The sequence below is a fragment of the Oryza glaberrima genome, chromosome 4 (assembly GCF_000147395.1).
Source record: "Oryza glaberrima chromosome 4, OglaRS2, whole genome shotgun sequence".
Lineage (NCBI taxonomy): Eukaryota > Viridiplantae > Streptophyta > Magnoliopsida > Poales > Poaceae > Oryza > Oryza glaberrima.
This window is the reverse complement of record NC_068329.1, coordinates 1424807-1451871: the sequence shown is the minus strand read 5'-3', so window position 1 is coordinate 1451871 and position 27065 is coordinate 1424807. Positions and strand designations below refer to the sequence as shown.

Here is a 27065-nt window from a genome sequence, read left to right as displayed (position 1 = left end):
GAATAATCCTAATTTACAATTGAACTATAATTATATGAGATCAAGATTTATAACTAGTATTTATCTAATATTCATGTTTGTCATATAGTCCCTCCAATTTAATGTATGCAACAAGCAAATTAATACTATACCGTATAGCTATAATGGGATGTACAGTATAGGTGTGTGCACAATATCTTAATACTGAATCATTTATTTGAATAGTTGCTATTTACTACGAGCTACACAATACATGTGATTTAAGTGGATTTATGAGTGAGTTACCGTCCATACAACTTAAGGGTCGATTTCCAACCTAAACATATACTACTGTATAGGAAATGCCGTTAATTAATTTCGTGCGGATGATTTTAGTCACACTAGCTCTGTTATTATCTCTCATAAACAAGTTAAAGACTCATCTACGTGTGTTCAACTTTTAGTCACAAAGTATGAGGCTAAACATTATTTATACAATTTGGACGTCAGGAGTATTATATATTGACATATATTAATAAATGGCACTAGTATTTCCTATGCTTTAATTAATTTGAAACAATGCTCCTAATTAGTTTACATAGGTTTTACAGTGAAAAAGCGTGTTAAAGACAATTATTTGACATCTACTTTACAGTACAATATCAATTTTATTTATTAGCACATTTTTAACTATTATGCATTATCTTAGTATTAATTATTTAATAATTATAAATGTATTTTATCAAATAGTGAATTATATACCATTGGAAAGCTTATGAATTTAGATAAATTTAGGTTCAAGTTTCCCTCAAATCCGAGTTAAAATGAATAAGTTATGCTAGTGTAAAGATTCAAATTTGAATTAATTCTAATAATTGCGAAATGGTACTATTCCTAATTCATTTATTTTTATTCCAAAATTTACATTGATTGACCTGTGGGACCGTCCTGCCATGGACACAACAAATATAAATGAATTTTCATAGATTTTAATCATGGGACCCCACATGTAAGGGACTTAACTAATGAAGATCAAGGGGAGGATTACTATTTACTAATCACGTGGGGCCCACTCTAACCTCTCTTCTCTATTCTCTTTTCTCTTTCTCTTCTCTGTTTTCTTCTCTCTCTCTCTCGACCAAGCAGCACGGCGCGACTACCGGCGACGAAGGTAGGAGGGAGGGCTTACCGGACCGGCGGCGGCGGCGGCGGGGACACGGCGGTGAGGTGCGGCGCGGCGGCGGCGAGACGCCGGGGCATGGTAGTGGCGGCGCGGCGTCGGTGGAGGGGAAGAAAGAGGGAAAAGGGGAGAAGAGGGGGAATGGCGTGGGGAGGGAAGGGAAAGGGGAGGGGGTATTTATAGGGTTCGGGGGAGGAGTGGCCAGCTTTAAACGACGACGGGACAGCGTGGCGACGGGACGGCGCGGCGCGTTGGCGACAGTGCGTGGCGCGGGTGGGGCTCAAGGGCGACGGCGACGCGATGGAGTGCGGCGCGGCGACAGGACGGCGCGCGGCGCGGCAGTGGAGTCGACGGGACGGCGAGTGACGCAACGGCGACAGCGCGCGGCGGCTCAGGGCACGAGGCTGACGGCGACGATCGAGCGGCGCGGCAGTGACAGGACGCAGGGCTCGAAGCGGCGACGCGACGGGCGGGCGGCGACATGCGGCAGCGCGGGGCGACAGCGACGCGGCAGCGGTGCGATGGGACGGTGCGCGGCGCGGTAGCGCACGAGACGCAAGGGTGCGTAGGCGGTGCGCGGCGCGGCAGCGAAGTCGACACGACGGCGATGGCGACGGCGCGCGGCGCCGTGATGATGACGACGCGACGGCGACGGCAACGGCACGTGCGGAGGAGCGGGGCTCGAGACGACACGACCGACGACGGTGACGGCGCGCGGCGGGATGGAGGCGGCAGCGGCGACGCAACGGCGGGCGGCGCGGCGCGGGGCGCGAGGCGATGGGACGGCGGCGCGGTGACGGGATAGCGATGGCGCCGGTGCGGGCGGTGCTCGAGGCCGGCTAGGGCGGCGCAGCAGTGGAGGGGTAGGGCTATGGAACCACATCAAGCACCTAGGCCATAATGAACAGTGACTTTTTCCTATTTATTCAATTTTAGGGCATATTTCCTATTAAATCTTGTCCCATAAATTCTAGATTTCACACAATTGATGTTTACCCAATAGATGTGTTAATTTAGATGAAAGTTTACTCAATTTTTAATATTACCCATATTTTATGTTTATATATATATTTTTCTATTGCATTATTTAAATGAGGTCTAATTCTAAAATTAACCTAGATAATTTTGGAGGCTTTGAGGGTTCCCAAATTAATTAAAATATCCTAATGTGGCCATTATTATTACAATAGCACATTGAATGAACTTATTTGTATAACAATGCATTTTATGTGGGTCTATTCATTCTATAAATATAAATTGAGACTCAGTACAACATTAATCTAATTGCTTAATTAAACACTCACATATTCTTATAAAGCTTATTTTTTTTATGACTATTATTTTATATGAGTGATTTTCATGTCATAAGGAACTCGGCGAAATGTTCTAAGTATCAATCTATATATCCTGGTGAATTACTTATTTATAAACACGATCATTATAGTGGTGATCATCATTTCTTGTGTTCTTATATTTCATGTGAGATTGGATTCAAATGAATTAGATTTGATTTTACTATTTCTTTTAGCTAATCATGGCATCAAGCCATTAGTATGGTTCGAATATTTAATATTTGATCTGTGATTTATAATACAAATTAATACTTGACATATACTTGATTTGGCTTGCTTTCTTGTGCACTAATATTTGTAGGGTTAATAATAAATGACATATTCTCGTAAATTATATCTATTGCTTAAATTTAGATCTTTTCTTTACTTTCTTTGTGATCATTTACGGTTTGGCAAGCAATAGCAATCATAACAACCAGCATGATGCAAAAGTTTTTAAAAAGTTCAAAATTTTAGTGATTTTTATTATTGGGAATTTTCAGGATGTTACAAAGGTGTTTTTGATTGTTATTCTGTGATGAACAATTGGCATTGGAGATTATTGGTTTTGATATTTGGAATTTATTTACGAAGTGGTTTTGTAGATGATTGGATTTGCAGGTGAATTACAGGTACTGTTATTTTATGTGGATCGGTCAAACCGGGCAGGTGCTGCCAGTCAGACCAGCGTGTATTGCGCGGTAGGATCGGCGCAACCCGTGGTCTAACCGGCCGACTCTATGTCGGTTTCGGTTTCGGGTTGTTTGTTTGGATATCCGTGATTGTTTCATGATTATGGCTTCTAGATGGATACTATACGTATGTGATATTGTTGTTTGCTACTAATGAGTCAAGCTAGAGATAGCTTGGTCTCGAAATATGGTTTCTTTGTTTGATTCACGTGTAGGTGACTCGATGCCTCGGAAGAGTTTTTGCGGTGATGGACCGGGAGTCAGCTTGGGGATAAGACAATGTCCGTGGTGGTCAGATATCATGCGGGATACTTAGGCTAGAGTTGATGCACGTGGTTGGTGAAGATTCCATATGGCATACGATGGAGGTATTGTGTGCATATGGGATGTGGAGTCGAATTTGAAAGGAGTCCAAATTTGGTGGAATTGGTTATGTAAAGTTTGTTTCTTGTACGAGAAGGTTTCCTAGGGTGATTAGGACTTCTAGTATGAGTTTGGTTCATGGCTTTAGGCTGCCTACCTCATGTATAAATAGAGAGGGACATGAGGCTTCCCGGTATCGCTTTTGAGAGCAATTGAGTTGATAGTTGAGTTAGGGTTTCGAGTTTAATCGAGATTTTTGTAAGGAGTGCTGTTGTTGCACTTTGTAAACACAGAGAGAAGTAATAAAGTCGTCATCCACTTTAAGAATTCTTCGATTTGTGTTTTCTCGGGTGCGGCGGTTCAACCGGCGGGACACCGGCGGTCCGACCGGCGACAACACGGCGGTCAGACTGGCGGACACATGGCGGTCAGACCAGCGACTTCTCCATGAGGTGTTCGTTGATCTCAGCGGTTAGACCGGCTACACAGCACCGGTTAGACCGACGATATCCGAGCGGTCAGACCGGCGCATCTACTCCAGTCAGACCGCGGTCCGTCGAATTTGAGGGTAACTTTTATTTCCGCTAAAAGTTTTGGTTTTTGGTCATACCAACCATTCACCCCCTCTGGTTGGCTTAGTTCCTGTGATTCGATCCTACAATCTCCTCAAGAGCTCTGTCCAGCATTACGCATTCCTCGAACAATGAAATATGTGGAACAGCAATAGTATTACAAGACAAGTAAAGATGAAGCGAATATTCAAAATAACACAAATTCTTTCCACTTTCTAGTTTCCAGAGCATGAAAAGAACTTGTACATAAATAAAAGTGATGGCATAAAATCAGAACATAAGTAAAGAAACAAATTCATTCAGAAAGTTAGATTGTTTGAAGAAGAGATAGCCAGCAGCAAGTTTTCAACTAATATGAATAAGAGAGGGAATATAAATCATCATTTGAGCACTCCATATTTATAGACAGCATTATGCAAAACGCCGCGCATAAGTTCTATCATAACCTTATGCCTAGCATGTAACATATCATGACTTATATGTCATCCTTCGAAAAATGGAAAGATGGGTGAAGGGCACCAGCATGCATCTAATGCACCAAAAGAAGCAACAAGAAAAATGGCACCTTTTTTGACAACTCGATTCATATAGAGCAATATGAAGCAAAGAACTTCTAGTAAACAATTAATTTAGGCACAATAAAAAAATTTATCATCAGAATTTACTTATGTTTTTGGGTATAGTACCTTGCTGAAAAGACATCATAATTTCCTGGAAAACCATCATGCTACCGCTGTATGTCCTTTTTAATTCAGAGAACCAAGAGAGCAGATTAGGCTGCAGTATTTACTATTTACTATATTGATTAGAACTTTAACACACACAACCATATTTTTCATTTCTGATTTGATCTCAGATGCATATTTGTAACTCATAGAAGTAACTAATTTATGCATAGAACACCACCTTATTTCTATTTCGGGAGGGATTATGACCCTATACACATAACTAAATCGATGCAGTTTTAGAGAGAGAAAGAGAGAGAGACAGAGTTAGCGCAGTGGCCGAAGTCATCGACGACGTTGTCCTGCAAGTAGAACTCGACGATATCCGACAGGTCAGCGGTGGCTGATTCATCATCGCCGTAGCCAGCATCCCCTTGTTTCCAGTCGCCTGCAGCCATAGCAGGTGCTCGAACAGCAGTGCATCCACGGCGACTGCCACCGCCGGCCAGCCCGGCCTCGAGCACGGCCGGGTTGATGTGGAACAAGCTCCTCTCCCACTTTGTCGTTCCCACCTCCACCTTGATCACACGCAGTGGGCGAAGGTGTAGCAGCCGTCGGAGGACAGACGCGGCGACGGGGCCTCGGCCTCCTCCTCGTCGTCGCCGTCGCCGGGCGTGGAGGCGTGGCTCCCGATGCCAGGATTTGGGCCGTTAGCTCTTTGCGCCACCTGTGGCGTGGTCGTCGCAGTTCCAACCTCATCTCTGATGGAGAATGCGTCACCACCGCTCGGCGGAGACGGCAGCGCGAGGGGGAGGCGGAGGTGGAGGCGGCCGGAGATGGGGATGGCGGGAGGCGGAGGTGGCAGCGCAATGGGGAGGCGGCAATGATGCTCCACGACAGCGGCAGTGGGGGTCGAGGCGGAGGTGCATATGTTCTATACTGTGTTTAGAGAAAATCTCTTGTACACCCCTAAAATTTTAGCTAATCCCTTCTATGCCTCTGAATTTTGCTTACTTTCTTGTATACATCTAAAATTTGATTTTGATCCCTTCCATACCTCTCCCTTCTGTTGAGTGTTAGTTGACCGTCTAATTTCTATAAAAATGACCATTTTACCTTTTGGTTGAACATAGAAATTTATAAGTTATATTATTAAAAATATAAAAGTTTGTCGTATGGGACTATTATAGTTATGAGTTTGTTGTGTGTTGCATTATTTATGACAAAATTTATTTTTAGATAATGAAAAAAATAAGTATTTATTTTTTAAAAAAGTCATAAAAAATGAGGAGCATTCATATAAAGATAGGATTACCAATGCTCCCGATAAAAAAAAATCCATTGTCCTATTAAAATTTTGAATAAATATTTTAATTTGTTACATTTTTTTTATTTTGAAATTTAATGTCCAATTTTTCTGTACTAATTATTTAGTCTCATTAGTTCCATAAAATGCACATACTATACACTCAAACAAAAATTTCAATCACATCAAGGGCGAAAAAGACATTTGCAACCAAATGTAATAGTGAAATGAAGGAAAAATGTAACGGTAGGGGCATGGAAGGAATCAAGTTGAAATTTCAAGGGTATAGAAGGGATTGGGTAAATTTCAGGGGTATGAAAGGGATTGAGTGAATTTCCAGGTGTACACAGGGAATTTACTATTATGTTTACTTGTTATCAATCTGAACAAACGTTGCTACACAATGAGTTTCATGTGTTATCGTTTGCAGAGGTACTTGCTTGGGTGAAGAAAAAGAGACCAAACCAAGACTTTCTCCAAACCAAGAGGTACCGAGCATAGAGAATGCATGGATGATCAAAGAAGTTGATTGGGACCAAACAAAGACCTTCTCCAAGTCCACTCCTACCTCATCACGTCACTTTTGGTCCATAGAAGACGAGAGATAAAATCCTACACGTTTTGGATTCGGATTCGGGACTCCTAACAACATCAACTTCAAATAGACCTAGCCGGTGATCTAGAAAGAATCTCGGGTCCCATGTGTACTTGTTGGAAAGCTTATGGAGTCAACATTCAGATGGTTTAGGTCCCATGTCAAAATTTCCATATATCTGTCAGGAATCTGCAAAATAATCCACGTACCCCATCCAGTCCGAATTTGATTTTGGTCTTCGGCCTTGTAATTGAGTCGTGGGTTAAGCCCAAGTGGGTGTGCGCCCTAGGGAAACTCTAAGACGTCCTAAATCATATTTGTTCAGCAACCATCATAGATATATTCCCTTTTCAAATTGAAGGTAGAATCATACGCGGACCACCTCAAACTAGCTAAATAGAGAAGGCCCACAAGGGGTAGTTCTCTCCAGAGAAATGAGCTAGAACCACGTCTTCCTTTTTTTTTATAAAACTGACGCAAGGTTACTTTCGTGATAGCTGAATGCTTCAAAAAAGGCCATACAGCCAGGTTAATATAGCCAAATTAGGTAAAATGGTGCCATTCTAATGACTTAAAATGACCAGTGAACCTTTTGTTGCAACAACAGTTGTTTCCTGAGAAACCAATCATCCAGCACAGCCACGCCGATAGGGTTCGATTCCCCCAAGCCTGGAATCTGGAATGAGGGACATTAGTACCCCCTCAGGACGAGGGTTCCGTTCCCTCTACTCTGCTGCCCGGAGGTATAGATCGAGTTTTTCAACCTTTCATTTACCTTTTGGACGGGGGTTCGGGGGAAACCTTTCGCCCCGAACTGAGTCAAATTTCATGATTTGAAAAAGCATGAAATGCAACAAACTAAAAAAACTATTAGTTTTATTGGGAAAAAAGAATATTCGAAATATACCTTCTGACCCCCGAAGGGGCACCTCCGGTATAGCGTCGCGTCGGTCACTATCGCAAGATAGGATCCCCTTGGAATCCATCCAGTGGGCTCTTCCCGCTAGCGACAGGAAAAGTGGTCCACAACCAGTGCCTTCTCGTCTTTTGTTGCTCAATTATTCATATTCAATTGATTTGCTATCTACCTTGTTTTTACTTGTGTTCTTCGATTCACATGGAGGGATTAGCCTTCTCGGCATGGTCAACCGGGTTTCGGCACAACTGATAACCAGAGGAGACGTGGTGCTACGATTGCAGGGTTCGGATCGTGTTGATCGGAAGCCAGATCGTGTGTGTGTCAAGTTTCCACCAAATCAAGAGTTATCAATACCTATCGAATCGTAGGGTTCACATCATATTGATCAGAAACCGGATCGTGTGTGTCAAGTTTCCACCAAATCGAGAATTATCAATACCTATCGACATATCGGGACCTAGTTTCCTCATCAGCTAGTGCGAGAGAGAGAGATGCCCCGGCGAGAGAGAGAGAGGAGGGGATAAGGATGAGAAGTCCACCCGGTCACTCGATCACCCACTCGGTTTGTATTTTTTTAGGTGCCGGTTTTCTAATTAACGGGCACCTATAATATATTATAGGTGCCAGTTTTTAATTAATTGGCACCTATTATAGGTGTCGATTCTTTAAAATAAACCGATACCTATAGTATTCGTACCGGTTTTTTCTAATGAACCGGCACCTATAGATCCTTAGAGGTATTTGTTCTTTATTTTTCATCGTGTGGAGGTGGGAAAAGGCCTATAGGTGACGGTTTTAAATAAGCCGGTACCTATCAGGCCGGTCCTTATGAGTGTTTTTAGTAGTGTTACATATGTAATTTTAAAATTTATACAGTATAAATACGCTAAAATTACACATGTAATTTGAGTTACAATGTAAATACATATATACTTACATTTTTTTCATGAAAAAATATGACGTCATTAAATCTTTATACATGCACGACGGTTAGTTGCTCCTAATTACGAGATGCAAGTACTAGGTGCCTGCACATACCGGCCACCATATTTCTGAAGAGGTTGCACATCAGCAGAAAAACATGGAGCTCCTCACTTCATCATGCAGGCGAGGCAGCTCGGGTAAGACTAATGGAGCTCCCAGCGATCACCCGCCCGCCCCTCCCCTATACGTCGCTCCCTCCTCTCCCCCCTTCCTCCTCCCCTTCTTCCCTACTACACCATAAATATTTGAATTCAAATTCAACATTAAAACGGGTATGTAAACTTTTGACTTGTAAACTTTCGGTCTATAAACTAATATTTGAATTCACTTTAAATTTGAATCGGGTATGTAAACTTTTAACTTATAAACTTTGGGTCTATAGAAATACTATATATAAAAAATATTTGAATTTAAATTCAAATTTAAATCGGTATATTTCAAATTCAAATTTGAATCGGGTATATAAACTTTTGACTTATAAATTTGGGTCTATAAACTTTAGATGTATAGAAATACTATATATAAAAAATATTTAAATTCAAATTTAAATTTGAATCGGATATATAAACTTTTGATTTATAAACTTTGGGTCTCTAAACTCTAGATATGTAAACTTGAGGTATACAAACTTTAGGTGCATAAATTTATTAAAATAGAAAAGTAATGCGGTGTTAAAAAAAGGAAACCAGGTGGAGAGAGAGAATCCGAATCTGATCGCCCCTAGCGATCGATCGCCAGGTAGCAATCTCGGCTCGGGCAGGGATGTATGGCCTCCTTTGCTGGACGGTATTTAACTAATTTATTTGTCTATAATATAATTGCAAAGAAAATTGTATGAGATATTTTTAAGTTCATATCCATTTAGTTGATTTTCAACATGCGTACATCATCGTGTTTGATCAATTATGTGTATATATTTAATTAATCGATTGTCATGATTATATTAAATTGTTTGTCATGATTATATTAAATTTGTGTACATTGCAAAATTGTTAACAACAATGGATGTGTACTTCGATTCAACTACTTTGAATTTATGAAAAAAAATCATATATAATAACAAAATATGAGTATTTATATAAATACAAGGTTTCTCGACATTTTGCGATAAAACATGGGTTCCTTGAAATAAATCACAGTAACTGGGATTTGTTTTAGAATTCCCCAATACCTGGGTTTTTGTGAAATTTACTCTTAAAATAATATGGTGGGTTGACATATTTGACATTTTTATATTTTATTAGAATTTTCATACATGTAAATAATAAGTTTTCACTAAGGCTATAGCCACAAATAGAAACTCCATTATTCAGAACAAACATCTAACATAATATTACATAAAATACTTCTTGGGCTACATAGCATAAACACATATGGTTAACATGCTACATCTGAAGTAGATGGATACACCCCTTATTTAAACCAAACTAGACAATTGTTGATCAACTAACATTATTATCTATAGCTACTAGCATATCTCGATCAAATTAGGAGATCTTGGAGTAAATATCTTCAATCACAATGCGAACCGCAATGGGGATTCGAACCCAGTGGTTGCTGCCATCGTGCCATGCCAAGCTTCCAAACCTGTAGTCCCCTTGAATCTGCCTCCTCGTCGACTTGAAGGTCACCTTGAAACTCTACACCTTCTTCTCCTTGCTGAACACCAGCACTGCCGGCATGACGGCCATCTCAACACCGGCCGGAGGCTGGAGGAATGCCTTGTACACTGCGTTGGGCTGGCCGACATTGGTGACGGTGCATGTTGCAGCCTGGAACGTCCTAAGGTTCGGTATGGTGATGGACGGGAGGTTCAGGTCAGCAAGTGATCCTTTTGCTGTGGTGCGATTGTCCCCTAAGCCTGATCCTCCCATGTAGTTGAAGAACTTGAAGTAATCTTATGGGTCGATGTCATAGATGAGGCCTGGATCAGTTGCCATGTTTGGATTAACAAACCCTGCTCCATAATCGAAAGGATTGGCAATCTTTGGAAGTTTTCCTTTAGCTTGTATCGGCATACCGTAGTTGTCATAGGTAAGTGATGCAGGTGAAGAAATATAATGATCAGAATGTAACTAACTCAAACTATACATCAATGAAGATATTTGCTTGGCGAGTGCCTGTAAGAATGCAAAATGTTCAGCGAACAAAATGTAGTAGTGAACTCGTTAGCATGTGCTGATCGCTCTGGGATAGGCGGATAGCATCATATTGCTGCTCGCATGGTCATGAAATTAACACTGGTGGAGAAACCATCTTTCGTCGGTCCGGGCGATTTCCACAATAGTCTCGGTTGCGATAAAAACCGGGACTAAAGATGATATTTAGTCCCGGTTAAAAAGGGTAACGGGCATATTTGATCTTTAGTCCCGGCTGGTAACACCAACTGGGACTAAAGATCATATTTAGTCCCGGTTCAAATGCTGTCAGGACTTGTCAGGCCCCCCCGGGATCTTTAGTCCCGGTTTGTGTTACCAACCGGGACTAAAGGTCGTAACTTTAGTCCTAGTTGGTATTACCAACCGGGACTAAAGATCCCGGCGATCTTTAGCCCTGGTTGATAACATCAACCGGGACTAAAGTCCCACCCCTATATATATGTCTTCTTCCTCCTCCAACCCGAGCAAGCTTTAAAATTTCTTCAAAAAAGAGGGGAGGTCATGCCAAAATTTCTAGTGAATTTACTTTGGTGATTATATACAAATGGGAGGTGCCTAAAAGGTTAGCAACTTCATCCTCCAATGTTTTTTTGGTCATATTACATTTGGAGCTATGTTTTGCACACTTTTTTGTCTCCAAAATTTTGTTGTAAGTTGATGAGAGAGAAAATTTGTGTGGGAAAAGAAAGAATATATAGAAATTTTGTTTATTTGCTAAAGAATGTTTTATAAAATAGTTGAGTAGGAAAATATAGTGAAAGTTAATCTTAAATAAAAGAAAACAAACTAAATTAAAAATTAAAAGAATTTAAAACTTCAAAAATAATAAATAAGAATTATTTGGTGGAATATTTTATAATTTTTGTATGAATAATCATATGTCATTATTGTATGACTGTTGAAAGAGTTTGTGATTATTTTATCATTATTGTATGAATGTCATTATTGTACGAATGATTATTTGTGTACGATTTTTTTTCATTTCAGGTAGATGGATTGGCAATGGATGTACGCTGACCGGCGGTCCAAAGAGTTTATTGACGGCGTGCATTATTCTTTGAGAGTGGCCGAAGCTAACAAGCAGAAGGGTTTTATTTGTTGTCCATGCAATAAGTGTAAGAATCAGAAGGAGTATTCTACATCCAGGACTATTCATTTCCACTTGTTTGAGTCGGGGTTCATGCCAAGCTATAATTGTTGGACATCCCACGGAGAGCAAGGGGTTGAAATGGAAGAAGATGAAGTAGAAGACGACAATATTCCAGAATTTACTCAGTACGCTGGATTTGAAGGAAATCAAACAGGCGAGGAGGACAGAGATGCTTATTATAACGACATTGTGGATGATCTTGGTCAGATGTTGCAGGACGCCAAGGAGGACTGCGAAAGTGAAAAGGGGGCCCATAAATTGGACAAGATGTTAGAGGACCACAGAACGTCGTTGTACCCAGGTTGCGAGCAGGGGCACAAAAAGTTGGATACCACTCTGGAGTTCTTGCAATGGAAGGCAAAAAAATGGTGTTAGTGACAAGGCATTTGGTGATTTATTGAAACTTGTCAATAACATTCTTCCGGAGGGAAACAAATTGCCCGAGACAATGTACGAGGCTAAGAAGATAGTCTGCCCTCTAGGACTGGAAGTTCAGAAGATTCACGCATATCCGAATGATTGTATCCTATATCGCGGTGAGGAGTACGAGAACCTAGAAGCATGCCCTGTTTGTAAAGCACTACAATATAAGATTAGACGAGATGATCCAGGTGAGGTTGATGGGCAGCTAACGAAGAAGAGAATTCCTGCTAAGGTGATGTGGTATTTCCCTATAATACCATGGCTAAGGCGTTTGTTCAGGAACAAGGGGAATGCTAGAATGATGCGTTGGCACGCTGAAGAACGTCAACAGGACGGCATGCTAAGACACCCCGCCGATGGTTCGCAGTGGCGAAACATCGACAGAAAATTTAAAGACTTTGGAAAGGACGCACGAAACATACGGTTTGGTTTAAGTACGGATGACATGAATCCTTTTGGAGAGATGAGCAGCGGCCATAGCATTTGGCCCGTTACGATGTGTATCTACAACCTCTCCCCTTGGCTATGCATGAAGAGGAAGTACATAATGATGCCGATTATTATTCAAGGCCCCAAGCAACCTGGTAACGACATCTAAGTGTTCATAAGACCACTGGTCGAAGATCTTAAACTGTTGTGGAAGAAGGAAGGTGTCCCCATGTGGGACGAGGACAAACAGGAGGAGTTTAACCTACGAGCGCTGCTGTTCGTAACCATCAACGATTGGCTTGCACTTAGCAACCTATCCGGGCAGTCCAACAAGGGGTACAAGGCTTGCACTCACTGTATGGATGAAACAGAAAGTACGTATCTTAACCACTATAGGAAGGTTGTGTACATGGTTCATCGTCGATTTCTTGCTGCAAACCACCCAGTACGGAAGAAAGGCAAGCACTTTGAACATAAGGCGGACCACCGTACGAAGCCTAAACATCGTAGCGGGAAAACAGTGTTTGCTATGGTGAAAGATCTTAAAGTAGTGTTTGGAAAGAGGCCTGGCAGCCAGCCTATAGAGAGCGAAGACGGTCACGCGGCGATGTGGAAAAAAAACTCCATATTTTGGGAGTTACCCTATTGGGAATTCTTGGACGTCCGCCACGCAATCGATGTGATGCACCTCACTAAGAACCTTTGTGTAAGCCTTCTTGGCTTCCTAGGTGTATATGGAAAGTCGAAAGATACACTGGAAGCACGTAATGATCTGAAGCTTATGGAACAACGCGGCGACCTTCACCCGGAACCAAAGGAGAAAGGCAGCCATTACTTGAGTCCAGCCAGCTACACTCTTAGCAAGGCAGAGAAGGAATGTATGTTTCAATGCTTGGAGAGCATTAAGGTACCATCTGGATACTCCACGAATATAAAGCGAATAATAAGCATGAAGGAGAAGAAGTTCACAAACCTAAAGTCTCATGACTGCCACATGTTGATGACACAACTGCTACCAGTTATAATAAGGGGTATCCTCCCAGACAATGTCCGGGCAACAATAACAAAGCTATGTTCTTTCATGAACGCAATTTCGCAGAAGGTCATCGATCCGGATAGGTTAGAAGCCCTTCAGAATGATGTGGTGCAATGTCTTGTCAGCTTTGAGTTGATATTTCCACCTTCATTTTTCAATATAATGACGCATCTGCTTTGTCACCTTGTCAGAGATCGGTATTCTCGGGCCTGTGTTCCTACACAACATGTTTCCTTTCGAGAGGTACATGGGCGTTCTGAAGAAGTATGTTCGTAACCGTGCTCTTCCAGAGGCAAGCATCGCCAAGGGGTATGGAACAGAGGAGGTCATTGAATTCTGCGTAGAATTTATTGAAGACCTTCGCCCAATCGGGGTACCTGAATCACGCCATGAAGGGAGATTACGGGGAAAGGGGACTATAGAAAGAAAAGCAATAATGACGGTAGACAACAATTTTTTCCGTAAAGCCCATTTCACGGTTCTCCAACAATCTTCATTGGTGGCTCCTTACATCGAGGAGCACTTGGCTCTAGTTCGCGCCAGAAACATCGGTAAGTCCGATGCATGGATTACACAGCATCACATTGATACATTCCCCGCGTGGTTGCGACAACATCTCATGGGTAACGAGACGATTAACTAGCAACTGGCCTTCCTGGCGAGGGGTCCATCTGGCTCGATCGCGACATTCCAAGGATATGAGATCAATGGGTACACATTCTACACGAGAGCCCAAGACATGAAGAGCACGAACCAGAACAGTGATGTTCGTATCGATGCCATGGGACACAATGGTACAACTGGCACGTATTACGGTGCCATCGAGGAGATATGGGAACTTGACTATGGACCTCTCAAGGTCCCTGTCACACCCTAAAAATCCTAAATATATAAATTGTTGTTTAATTGGAATTATTAGAATTGATTTTAAAAGCCTAGAAAAGAAGATCTAATTTTAAATAATAAATTCCAATATAAAATGGGGCCAGATAAAATTTCATTAAATACTTTGCTTGATTCTATAATTCCTAGATTTTTCTAGGATTTATTTGAGCCAAGGAAGTATGTCTAATAAATGGAATTGCATTTCATGAATAATTTAAATGGAAAAAGGTTTTTAAAAGTCTCTTTTGGCTTTGGGCTGAAGGTCGGCCCAAAACCTTCTCTCTCTCTCTCCCCGGCCCAAGCCGGCCCAGTCCGCCCGCAGCCGCCGTGTGCGCGCGCGCCCTCGGACGCTGACAGGTGGGGCCCACCTGTCAGGTCGTCGTCTACCTCCGGCCGGCCGCCGCCCGAACCCTAGCGCCGCGCCGCCGTCGTCTCCTTCCAAATCCAGCCGCCCCTTTCCGTTTCCGGTGAAATTAATAGAGGGGAAATGATCCCCGGGATCCCCTCTATCTTTTCTCTTACGGAATCGTCGGCTAATTTCGTTTGGAAATCCGTGGATTCGAACTCAAATAGGATTCATCCCTCTCTCCGAACCCTAATCTTTCCTTCTCGTCGCCGGCCGCCGTGGGCCTTCGCCGCCGCCTTCCAACCCCTATAAAAGGACCCCCAAGCCCGCCGCTATCCGTCGCCACCCTTGCCTTCGTCTCTCGTCGCCCGTAGAGCCCTAGCGCCATGAGCCCTCGCGCCGCCGTCGTCGCCGCCGCTCCAGCCGTGCGCCGCCGTCGCTCCAGTCGTCATCGCTGCTCGGGGAGGTCACCGTCGTGGTCGTCGTCTCGTCGCAGTCCTCGTCCGCCCCTCCGCCGTCGCTGTCGACCGCCGGAACACCGTCGCCGTCGTCAAGCCGAAGGTCGCCGCCGCTTCTTCTTCGACGCCGTCGCCGTCTGTTGATCTTCCGCCACCGCTTTGGTCACCGGTGAGTTCGCCGTGCCGTCCGCTACCCGTAGGTGCCCTCCGTACACGCTGTCGTGCCGTCGTTCGCCGGCGAGCATGCACGCCCGAGCCGCCGCCGATGGTGACGTCACCGCCGACGTCATCATCGTCGTTCCCCGTGGCCCGGTCATGGACCGATGGATCTTGGCCGTCCGTTTTGGATAGGATCGATCTCGGCCGTTCGTTTCCGTGAGCCGCCGCCGTGCACCCGGTCCACCGCGAACCCTAGCCGCTGATGCAATAATTCCCTTTTCCTTTTCAAAAATAATTTATTATTGCGTCATAATTCAATTAAAACCCATATAAGTGTTTTAATCCGATTTAATCTTTGAAAATTCATAACTAATTCATCTTAGCTTGGATTTAGTTGGTTCAAGTCTCTAAATTTTTCTAAAATAGACATCTACATGTTAAAAATATCCACATGTACTGTTCATGCTTGTTTATGTGCTGTTTTGATGTTTTTGCTTTTTTCTATTTAGATTCCGACGTTTCCGGAGAGTTCGTTTTCGCAGAAGAAGAATTTGAAGAGTTCCAAGGCCAGCAAGGCAAGTCACACAGATCCCAAACAATCCTTTGAGCATGTTGATCCCGTTTAAAGCTATTGTTTTTATTCAACTATTGCATTTATTTTTCGAATGTCATTGGGTAGAATTAACCTATTGTTTGTTATAGCCCTTTTGTTCTTGATTACTTTATTCCTTGAAACCTTGGGTTATTATAAATTGACTAGTTGAGCTTTATATATTGGTCCAGCTAGATATTAGATATGATTGCTTAGCCATGCTTAGAAACTTTAGCACATTATTGGGATAACTTATGATTCACTATTATTTAATGATGGCTTAATGATAGCTCATGATGGTTAATCATGATTGGTTAATTAATTAATTTGCTTACTAAAACCTGATAATGGTGGGTTGTGAGCACATGGTTTTGATGGTCGTGCTCATGACAATTAAGGACCGATTCACGAGTTTCGGTTGTGAAACATTAACCGTGCTAACCACAAGCCAGCGTAGGCAACGGCTTTACCTTTTGTTTAGCATGGTTCATTGCGGGGCACCAGACTGAGAAGTGGCGGAGATAAGCCCACGGGGGTCGCTGGGGAGTCCATGCCTTGTTTATAAGAGGGTGATTATGATCCAGGAATGGTGCACTGTGCTGGATTGTGTTGTGCGAGGGGTACTGTCACAGCTTCTTTCCGAGGTACCGTGGTGGTATCGAGGCGCATGGTGACATGTCGTGGGGCTGTGTCTTGTGGGTACAGTGGTACACCTCTGGCCAGAGTAAAACTATTCGAATAGCCGTGCCCGCGGTTATGGGCGGGTCTAACAATGTCTTTCGTGATTAGTCTCACACCTCTCATCATAATAAAAGATGCTATAACTGGTAATAATTTGATTAGCTCCTGGTTTGGAATGGTATATTCCTGGTTTGGAGATAGAACTGTGCAGCTGGGATTGGTTGTTCAGAATGGTTGGGCCTATGCAACAGGGTATGTTGTATAGCGTTGGATTAATATTGTTTAATTATTACTCAACTGTTTTATTAAATTCTGAAATGTTTATTAAATGCTGTTTATGCAAATGAAACCCTACTATGCCATCCTTTGTTATCCTGTGCACTTGCATATTTGCTGCGTGGCTTGCTGAGTATGTCATATACTCACCTTGCAATCATTCATCAGAGGAGGAGTTCTACAGTGATGCTGATGGTGTGGAGGATTAGGTGTAGCCCTGGTCAAGCTGCCTGTGGAGTGGAGTCGTCTGCGCCGTTTATCTTATTTTCCGCTGCTTAGATCTTTATTGATTGAGAGGAACTATCTACCTCTGTAATGACATTTTATTCGCTTATTACTTAGAGTAATAATTGTACTATATTATCAATTTGTTATTGTGTGCCTCGGCTGATTCCTGGACGAGGGTTCACACACATGTAAGCGTTTGGAATTTTGGATAGAAATTCCGGGCGTGACAGTCCCTCTATTCCGGTGCGAATGGGTTAGGTTGACTGGTGGAGGCATAACGATTGATGACGGTGCGATGACAACGGTTGACCTTAACAAGGTTGGATACTCGGATGAAGCTTTTGTTCTTGCCAATGATGTAACGCAAGTTTTTTACGTGAAGGACATGTCTAGCAAAGGAAAGAAGGGCAAAGGGCCTGACGAGCCGAAGTACCACGTGGTTCTCCCAGGCAAAAGAAAAATGGTCGGAGTAGAGAACAAGACTGACGAGGATTACGATCAGTTTGATGGGCAACACCCTTTCACGGTGACGATTGACCCTAGCATCCTCCTATCAAATGAAGACACCCCTTACTCACGTAGCGATCACAAGAAAGGAACAATAGTGAGGAGAAAGTACGTGCGGACAACCGTCACCGCCGATGTATTGCCGTAATTGTTGTGTACACGATGTAAACTATTTTGGATGTATTGAATATACTAGTTATATATGATTATTAACAAATTTAAATCATGCATATGCTAGGTATATAAGATTATTAGAATTTTTAAAAGTTTTAAATCATGCATGTGGGATTTACATATGTTAATTAGAATTTTTAACAATTTAATATCATGCATATGCTAATTATATATGATTATTAGAATTTTTAATAATTTTAAATCATGCAAGTGGGATTTACATATGTTAATTAGAATTTTTAACAATTTAATATATATGCATATGCTAATTATATATGATTATTAGAATTTTTAAAAGTTTTAAATCATGCATGTGGGATTTACATATGTTAATTAGAATTTCTAACAATTTAATATATATGCATATGATAATTATTTATGATTATTAGAATTTTTATTAATTTTAAATCATACATGTGGTATTTATATATGTTAATTAGAATTTTTAACAATTTTAAATCATTCACGTGCTTATTATATATTATCCACTTAATTTACTACAGACAACAATAATTTTAAATAATTTTCGAAGGTTTTGTCATTTATTTTTCGACTTTAAATAAATTTAATGCATTATTTACTATTTTAGAAACACATATGCAACGATATTCAATATTCAGTGCTATTATCTTTAGTCCCAGTTCTTAACCCTAACCGGGTTTAAAAAGAATTTGGTAATAGCGGGAAAATATCTTTAGTCCCGGTTGGTGAGAACAACCGGGAGTAAAGATATCTTTACTCCCGGTTCGTAAGAACAACCGGGACTAAAGATTATCTTTAGTCCCGGTTGTTCTCACCAACCGGGACTAAAGATCTAGGGGTATATATATTCCCGATGCGCCCTCGTCTTCAACACCAACACTTATAAGTTTTTCCTCCGATCGGCTTCTCCTTCGCCGCCACTGCCTAGGGCATCCCCGCGCCGACGCCGCCGTCGTCTCTCGCCGTCGTCTCGCGGTCCTCGCCGCCTCCGCCTCCGCCGCCGCCGCCGCCGCATCTCTCTCGGGTGAGAGCCGCCGTTGCCTCTCTCTCTATCGATCTCGATCTCTCTCTCTCCAAACCGCCGCCGCCTAGCTCGTTGCCGACGCTGCCGCCGACGTAGAGAGATGTTGCCGCTGACGCCCCCGCCTCGAGCTCACCACGCCACCGTGCCGCCACGCTGCCGCGACGCCCCGCCACCGCCGCGACACGTCGCCGCAACGTCCCGCCGCCGCCACGCCGCCGGGCCGCGCCGCGCCACCGCCACGCCCCGCCGCCGCCGCGACACGCTGCCACCACGCCGCCCCACCGCCGCTCCGCTGCCGCCACGGCCGCCCGAACGTGAACGGGGAGGGGAACGTGAACGAACGCGAACGAACGTGAACAAAACGCGAACGAACGTGATTGAAACGCGAACGAACGCGAACAAACGCGAACGAACGTGATTGAAACGCGAACGAACGCGAACGAACATGAACGAAACGTGAACGAACACGAACGAACGCGAACGAACGTGAACGAACGCCGCCGAACGTGAACGAACGTGATTGAAACGTGAACGAACGCGAACGAATGTGAACGAACACGAACGAACGTGATTGAAACGTGAATGAACGCGAACGAATGTGAACAAACGTGAATGAAACACGAACGAACGTGATTGAAACGTGAACGAACGTGAATGCACTTGAACTAAAAGTGTGAGAACAAACGCGAGCGAAACGGGTACGAACGAGATAATTAAACTATTGTTGAACTTAGCATATATATATGATTATATGTACTTGAAAACGTGAAATACAATATATGTTCCTTTGCGTTTAGACTAATACATTTTTTTTGCATGTTGCAGAGAAGACGTCGTCGTCGTCGTCCCTCAAGCCGAAGTGGTAGCTAGCCCTCGAAGGAATTCGCGCAGGCAAGTGATGTAAAGATGTGATTGTTAGAGATATAATATAAGATTGTTAGATTTCTAATATAAGATTATTAGATTATTAGAGTTAGCATATGTGAGTGTTAGAGATTATTAGATTATTAGACTTAGCATATTTGAGTGTTAGAGATTGTTAGAGATTTAATATAAGATTATTAGAGGTTTAATATACGAAACTTAATTAGACTTAGCATATGTGAGTGTTAGAGATTGTTAGAGATTTAATATAAGATTATTAGAGGTTTAATATACGAAACTTAATTAGACTTAGCATGTGTGAGTATTAGAGATTGTTAGAGATTTAATATAAGATTATTAGAGGTTTAATATATGAAACTTAATTAGACTTAGCATATTTGAGTGTTAGAGATTGTTAGAGATTTAATATAAGATTATAAGAGGTTTAATATTCGAAACTTAATTAGACTTAGCATATATAATTATTTAGGGTTCTAATACACGACACTTAGACTTAGCATATATGATTATTTGAGTTTTAATACAAGATTAGTAGAGTTTTAATATTACGCTTAGCAAATATTTCTTCTATGAACAGATGGCTGATCGCGATGAGGAACAGATACTGTACGATACAATCACAGAGGGAAGTAGCCAGTACTGGAACGAAGAAGAGGGGAACGAGGATCCAAACCAGTACTTGAACGAGGAGGGGAACGTAGAGAGCGATGCGGAGGGGAACGAGGAGGAGGAGGCTAGTGGAAGTTATCCCTCCGCTGGACAGAAGAGGGCACGTGGACAACGAGGTGCCGCGAAGAAGATAGAGGGTCGGCACATCATAACTGAGGTGGACGAAGACGGCCGACCTAGTGCCCCAGCAGAAGCAGCCAAGAATTTTGTACGCCATAGCGGTTGGGTTGTGAGGGATAACGTGCCTGTCAGCAAGGTGTACTAGCGCAGAACAAGGGCACGCGGGGATAATGACAGCTTTGTCCCGGAATCAGAGAAAGAGATGCTGTGGACCACAATGCTCGAGACGTTCACGCTCCCTACGGGTACGGAGAACATAGTGAAACAGTGGACTCTTAAGAAAATGGCAGAACAGTTCCAGAGCTTCAAGGGAGATCTGTACAAGAAATACATCCTGAAGGGACTAACACCGAACTTCGACATATTCCCAAAGCTAAGGGACCATTGGGACGAGTTCGTTGCTTACAAGATAGGGCAACAAGGGCAAGCGATGATGGTCAAAAACAAGGAAAACGCCGCCAAGAAGAAGTACCATCACCACTTAGGGTCAGGCGGCTATAGCATCGCAATGCCGAAGTGGGAGGAGATAGAGGCAAGAATGATTGAGAGGTGTATCGAACCGGGCACCGCTAAATGGCCGGATCGATCGAAGTTCTGGTACTATGCTCACGGTGGAACGCTTAACCCAGTTGATGGCTCCCTGGTCTTCGGCGATCAGATACGCGAGGCTGCCAGTCGACTAACGAACACAGTGGAAGCCTCTTCTTAGGGCACGTTCCGACCCGACAGAGAGAAGGACGAGCTGTCACTCGCCCTACAGACTCCCGAGCATCCAGGACGAACACGAGGGAAAGGCGTGATTCCCTGGAAGATTGGATTCAAGGAGGACATCCACACGTACAGGAGTCGGATGAGGAGCAAGAGAGATACCGAGGCGAAGATTACAGATCTTGAGTACAGGGTATCGAGCTACGAGCTCAGCGTGCAAGAGGAGGTGGCAAGGAAGGTGGATGAACGGATAGTAGCACATCGGTCCTAGGATCCCCAGCCGTACATACATCCTCCAATGGTCAGCTCATCAGGCAATCGTAGCAGCTGCGCCTCAACGGGGCAGGTAGGATCACAAAGCATTGACGCCATGCAATCCCAAGACGAAACCACCTACCCCGTTGATGAGATCACGCAGCGGACACCATGTGAGCTGCATATTCCCTTCAAAAACTTATCAATCAAGGTATGCTCGTAGTTTTATGGTTTTTGACTTGTACGTTCCGCAAGTTGCTGCTTAGGTTGCTGCTTAGGTTGATTACTAATAGATAACCTCTCATCACGTGAAGGTGGCGTCAGGAATGGCCATCCCAACGGACATTTTAGAGACTTACCACTGCAGGCCGATTCCAGCAGGATACTCGAGGGTCGAAGTTGAGCTGGTGGAAGCCGCGAACGAGGACCTCGAGTTGGACTACCCAGGAGGAGACGGTGAGACGCATCTACGAGACACAAGCCACGCCATTATACTATGGCGCAAGCGGTACATCATCCTCCCTGGGCGACAAGCGGCGTCTCGTGCACCATCTCCTCCGGCTCTGCCGTCTCCTCCTGCACAATCTCCTCCGGTTCCTCCGCCACGTCCTCCTGCACCATCTCCTCCGGCTCCTCCGCCACCTCCTCCTGCACCATCTCCTCCGGCTCCTCCGCCTCCTCCACCTCCACCTCCACCGTGTCCGCCTGCACCTCCCAAGACAAGGTCTCGCCAAGCTCCACCTCCTGCCAGCACAAGGGCAACGAAGAAGGCCAAAGTTGACGCCACCAAAAACAAGGAGCCCCCGTACGATTGCAGTCAAGAGGAGCTTGGCGCTTATATGGCAGGAGAAGTGAAGAGGCAACTCAAGCCTCGGAGTCCTGAAAAGAAGATACCTGTTGACCCGAGCGTGAAGAAGTTCTTCAAGGGAATGTCCACCAGAAACAAGGAGGCCTTAAAGCTATCGGACTATGACCGAACACTTAGGAAAGCCTATTACAAGAAGTCCAAACCAGTTCCTCAGCTTGGAGAACAACCAAACAAAGAGGTCAAGCCGGTGGTGACCGGCAAAGACTTTGGCATAACGGATTTCATTTCGGACACCGGTCTAACTGTGGTTCAGTTGGTTGGAGGCGCACCAATCCCGAAGGCGGAAGTGGCATACAACTTTGAACTCGGTAAACCGCTTGTCAGGCCTAAGCAGCTGCAGTCCCTACCGACACAAATGTACAAATTCCATGAACGGTACATGGAAATGAGCGCCGAGGGTAGAGAGATGTTCGGAGCGAGGATCAGAAACCCCGACTTCTTGCAAGGAGAAGATGTTCTATGGATCCAATTCAAGGATGTCTTCGATCTGTACCATCTGGATGCCCTCGACGTCTCTCTTCTGAGCGCATGGATTTTGTAAGTATCTTTGAGTTCGATTTGTTTCGTTCAACAATTAGCTCCTGGCATATATGTAAGCAATAATAATTTCCTTTCATCGTTGTAGAATGGAGATTCAAAGGGCCCGACGGCGGGGGGTTTATGATACTGGGTTCATCGACCCTCGGAAAATCAACACCGAAATGATCGACAAGTACGAGAAAGACACAGAGGACAATCTCGTCCATCTCCTAACGCAGCAGCATTTCAAGACGTTCATACTACTGCCGTACAACACAGAGTGAGTTTTTATTGTCGTTCGAACAAATTTCATTCCCATACATATAACATGTACATTATGATATTTATCCCATCTCACGCATATTCCAGATTCCACTGGGTCCTGTTTTTTTTTCGACTTGGACGCATGCAGAGTCACTGTGTACGACTCAATGAATAAAGAGGAGAAGGTTTTTGACAAGGTCTTCCAACTGATAGACAGGTAATATAATGCCATCTATTCCAAAGTCGCGGGACTTTGTCGCTATTATGTTGATCTTGGGTAATAATTAATTAATCATAGCTTGCAACTGCAGATGTAGGGCTTGGGATCGGTTCCGTCAATTGGTCCGCGGGACTTGGAAAGAAAAACTTGGACGGAGGTTTCATTTTCCAGTGAGTACATGCATGATCCAAAATTATATTGAATTGAATCTCTAATTACAGTTAATATAAAGAGTATATTAAATCTCTCATCGTTTCTCATGTAGTGTGCAAAGCCGGACCAGGGAACTAACTTATGTGGCTACTACGTATGCGAGTATGCCCACTGCCTATCAAACCAAATATACACCACACGAGAGCTCGATGTACGTATACATAAACCATTCAAAATTTCATTGCGTATCGATTTGTTAAGTTTTTTATTAATTTCATATGTTGATATGTCATTATTTTTCGAATGATAGCGTATTCACATGAGGGAAAATCTCCCACATAAGGATTTTATCACGGCTGTTCAAGAACAACTGATGGGGTTCATCAACGAAGAAGTCCTTAATCCCGATGGTGAATTCTACTACGACGGATCGACAATTCATAACGTCGGTGCTTCCTCTTCTGACGTAACGCTGGCGTCGAAGTCGTAGCTATAGCTAGCGAGCAAATGAATTGTAATATACATGCATGTATATATATATTTATATATGTATTTATACATATACACATATGCGCACATATACATACATACATATATATATATATATATATGTATATATAATCAACCATGCAGCAAACAGGGCCATGCAAATAAAAAAAATGGTACACAGATCTTTAGTCCCGGTTGGTAACACCAACCGGGACTAAAAATGTAACAGCCGGCCACATGGCTGACCGATCTTTAGTCCCGGTTCGTGTTACCAACCGGGACTAAAGATCGATCTTTAGTCCCGGTTATTTCACCCGGGACTAAAGATCGCTATCTTTATTCCCGGATTCGTAGTCCCGGTTGGACAGCCGGGACTAAAGGGGGGTTACGAACCGGGACTACAAACGTTTTTTCCACCAGTGTAAGTTCACTCATAATGACGTTAATGAAGTCTGAATGTACTCTTTCTCAAAATTAAACATGCTGTCTGGTATTGATCAAATGAAAGTTTCCCTACCCGCCAAAATAAATACGGCCCATAATAAGGTCCATAACACGACAAAGTATTAGCGCAAAATTATGTTCTATTATCCAAATTAAACATGTTGTTTATGAAAAGAATAATATTTACCTGTAGTCATGATTGCGGATTTCAGGGCAGCTGGTGACCATTGAGGATATAAAGACTTGAGTACCGCAATTATTCCACTCACATGGGGGCAAGACATAGATGTTCCAGAATTAAAATGATATGGAGCTTGTTCAAAGAAGGCAGTCTTTGTTCAAATTTTTTAAAAATTTCAAATTGTGAGTATATGCCTAGTTATAAGAATTCGATTCATACCTATACCTAACAACAAAACAACTCAAATTTAACTTTATTTCACAATCCATGATTACATACATAACTAATTAAATGCTTAGAGGCTACTCCCTCCGTTCCATAATATAAGGGATTTTGAGTTGTTTCTTGCAACGTTTGACCACTCGTCTTATTTAAAATTTTTTGAAATTATTAATTATTTTATTTGTGACTTACTTTATTATCTACAGTACTTTAAGCACAACTTTTCGTTTTTTATATTTGCAAAAAAAATTTGAATAAGACGAGTGGTCAAACGTTGCAAGCAAAAACTGAAAATCCCTTATATTGTGGGACGGAGGGAGTATATACCTAGAATCAAAATGTAACAAAAACAAGTTCAAATTCAGTTCAAACCTGCTTTGAACTAGTTAGTAAAGTAGTTAATGTTAATATCTAAATATTTAAAAAAGTTTCATACTCATTTGAATTGAGTATATACTCAATTTCAACCATGGTGCCCGGGCACCATGGAGCACCAAACAAATTTAATATATGTATATGTATGTGTGTGTATATATATATGTACATATATATATAGGAAAATGATTCTATACACCCAGGTGTACGTACTCCTGCTTTTCATCCACTCGTCTTATTTAAAATTTTTTGAAATTATTAATTATTTTATTTGTGACTTACTTTATTATCTACAGTACTTTAAGCACAACTTTTCGTTTTTTATATTTGCAAAAAAAATTTGAATAAGACGAGTGGTCAAACGTTGCAAGCAAAAACTGAAAATCCCTTATATTGTGGGACGGAGGGAGTGTATACCTAGAATCAAAATGTAACAAAAACAAGTTCAAATTCAGTTCAAACCTGCTTTGAACTAGTTAGTAAAGTAGTTAATGTTAATATCTAAATATTTAAAAAAGTTTCATACTCATTTGAATTGAGTATATACTCAATTTCAACCATGGTGCCCGGGCACCATGGAGCACCAAACAAATTTAATATATGTATATGTATGTGTGTGTATATATATATGTACATATATATATATATAGGAAAATGATTCTATACACCCAGGTGTACGTACTCCTGCTTTTCATCCACCGTCCGTTCGCAACCAGCCGAGATCGCGTACACTAGCGGATCCACGTACCGATCGACCCGTTTTGATTTTTGTCGAGAAAAAAATCCTCGTAATATTTGTATCCCGCACAAATCGGAACCATACTGAATGCTCGCATAAATATCTCGTTCTGACGTAGCGCTAAACCGAACTGCAAATCAACAGATCGGTCCTGAGGTGAGAGCGCGATATATGGGCAATTTGGAGGCGACGGCGACGGTGATGCAATCCATCGACGAGGACGGCTCGGGCCACGGCGGCGAGTAGCAGAGAACGTCAGCATAAATCCATCGGCAAGTCTGTGCAGCAAGTGGCATTGAATCCATGTCAAGCCTGCCAGCGGCGTGATTCCATCGACATAAGCGGCATTTGCACCATTGGGATATTCCCAGGTGAGTGATTCTGGTATGTGCATCCCGTTTTCTCTCGTTTTGTATTTCTTGCAGATTGATCAAGGATTCTCTCTTTTTATTGCAGATCGATCGAGGTATAAGCCAGCATGCAGGTCGCCAGCGGCGTCGTGATCCATCGGCAACTTGGTCGGCATCGATGGCGCGCGGCGATTAGATCTATGTCCACAGCCACGTTGCGGCGACTCGATCGGTGTCCACGGCGCAGGCGCTCAGCCGATCAGCAAAGCCGAAGGCGACGACCAATCCATTGGCTCGCTGAAATCATATGGTAACGGCAAAAGGCGGCGCTGGAGACATCACAGCACTGCTTACAGCATCGGCAACAGCATCATCCACCGTACATCAATAGCATCGTCCTGGGGGTACATACTCCCGTTTTGATTTTCTTTTCTGGAAAAATAATTCCCAAAATTCTTAATTATCCATGCAAATCGATAGGAAGCTACAACCAACAGCTCGCATAAATCTGGTGGTGGCTGATTTACCCA

The 27065-nt window shown here is 42.9% G+C and overlaps 1 pseudogene; it reads right to left on the bottom strand.

The window, feature by feature from the left end:
* Window positions 1-10052: 10052 nt before the first annotated feature.
* Window positions 10053-26579, bottom strand: LOC127770138 (subtilisin-like protease SBT3.9; annotated as a pseudogene).
* Between the last annotated feature and the right edge of the window lie 486 nt (window positions 26580-27065).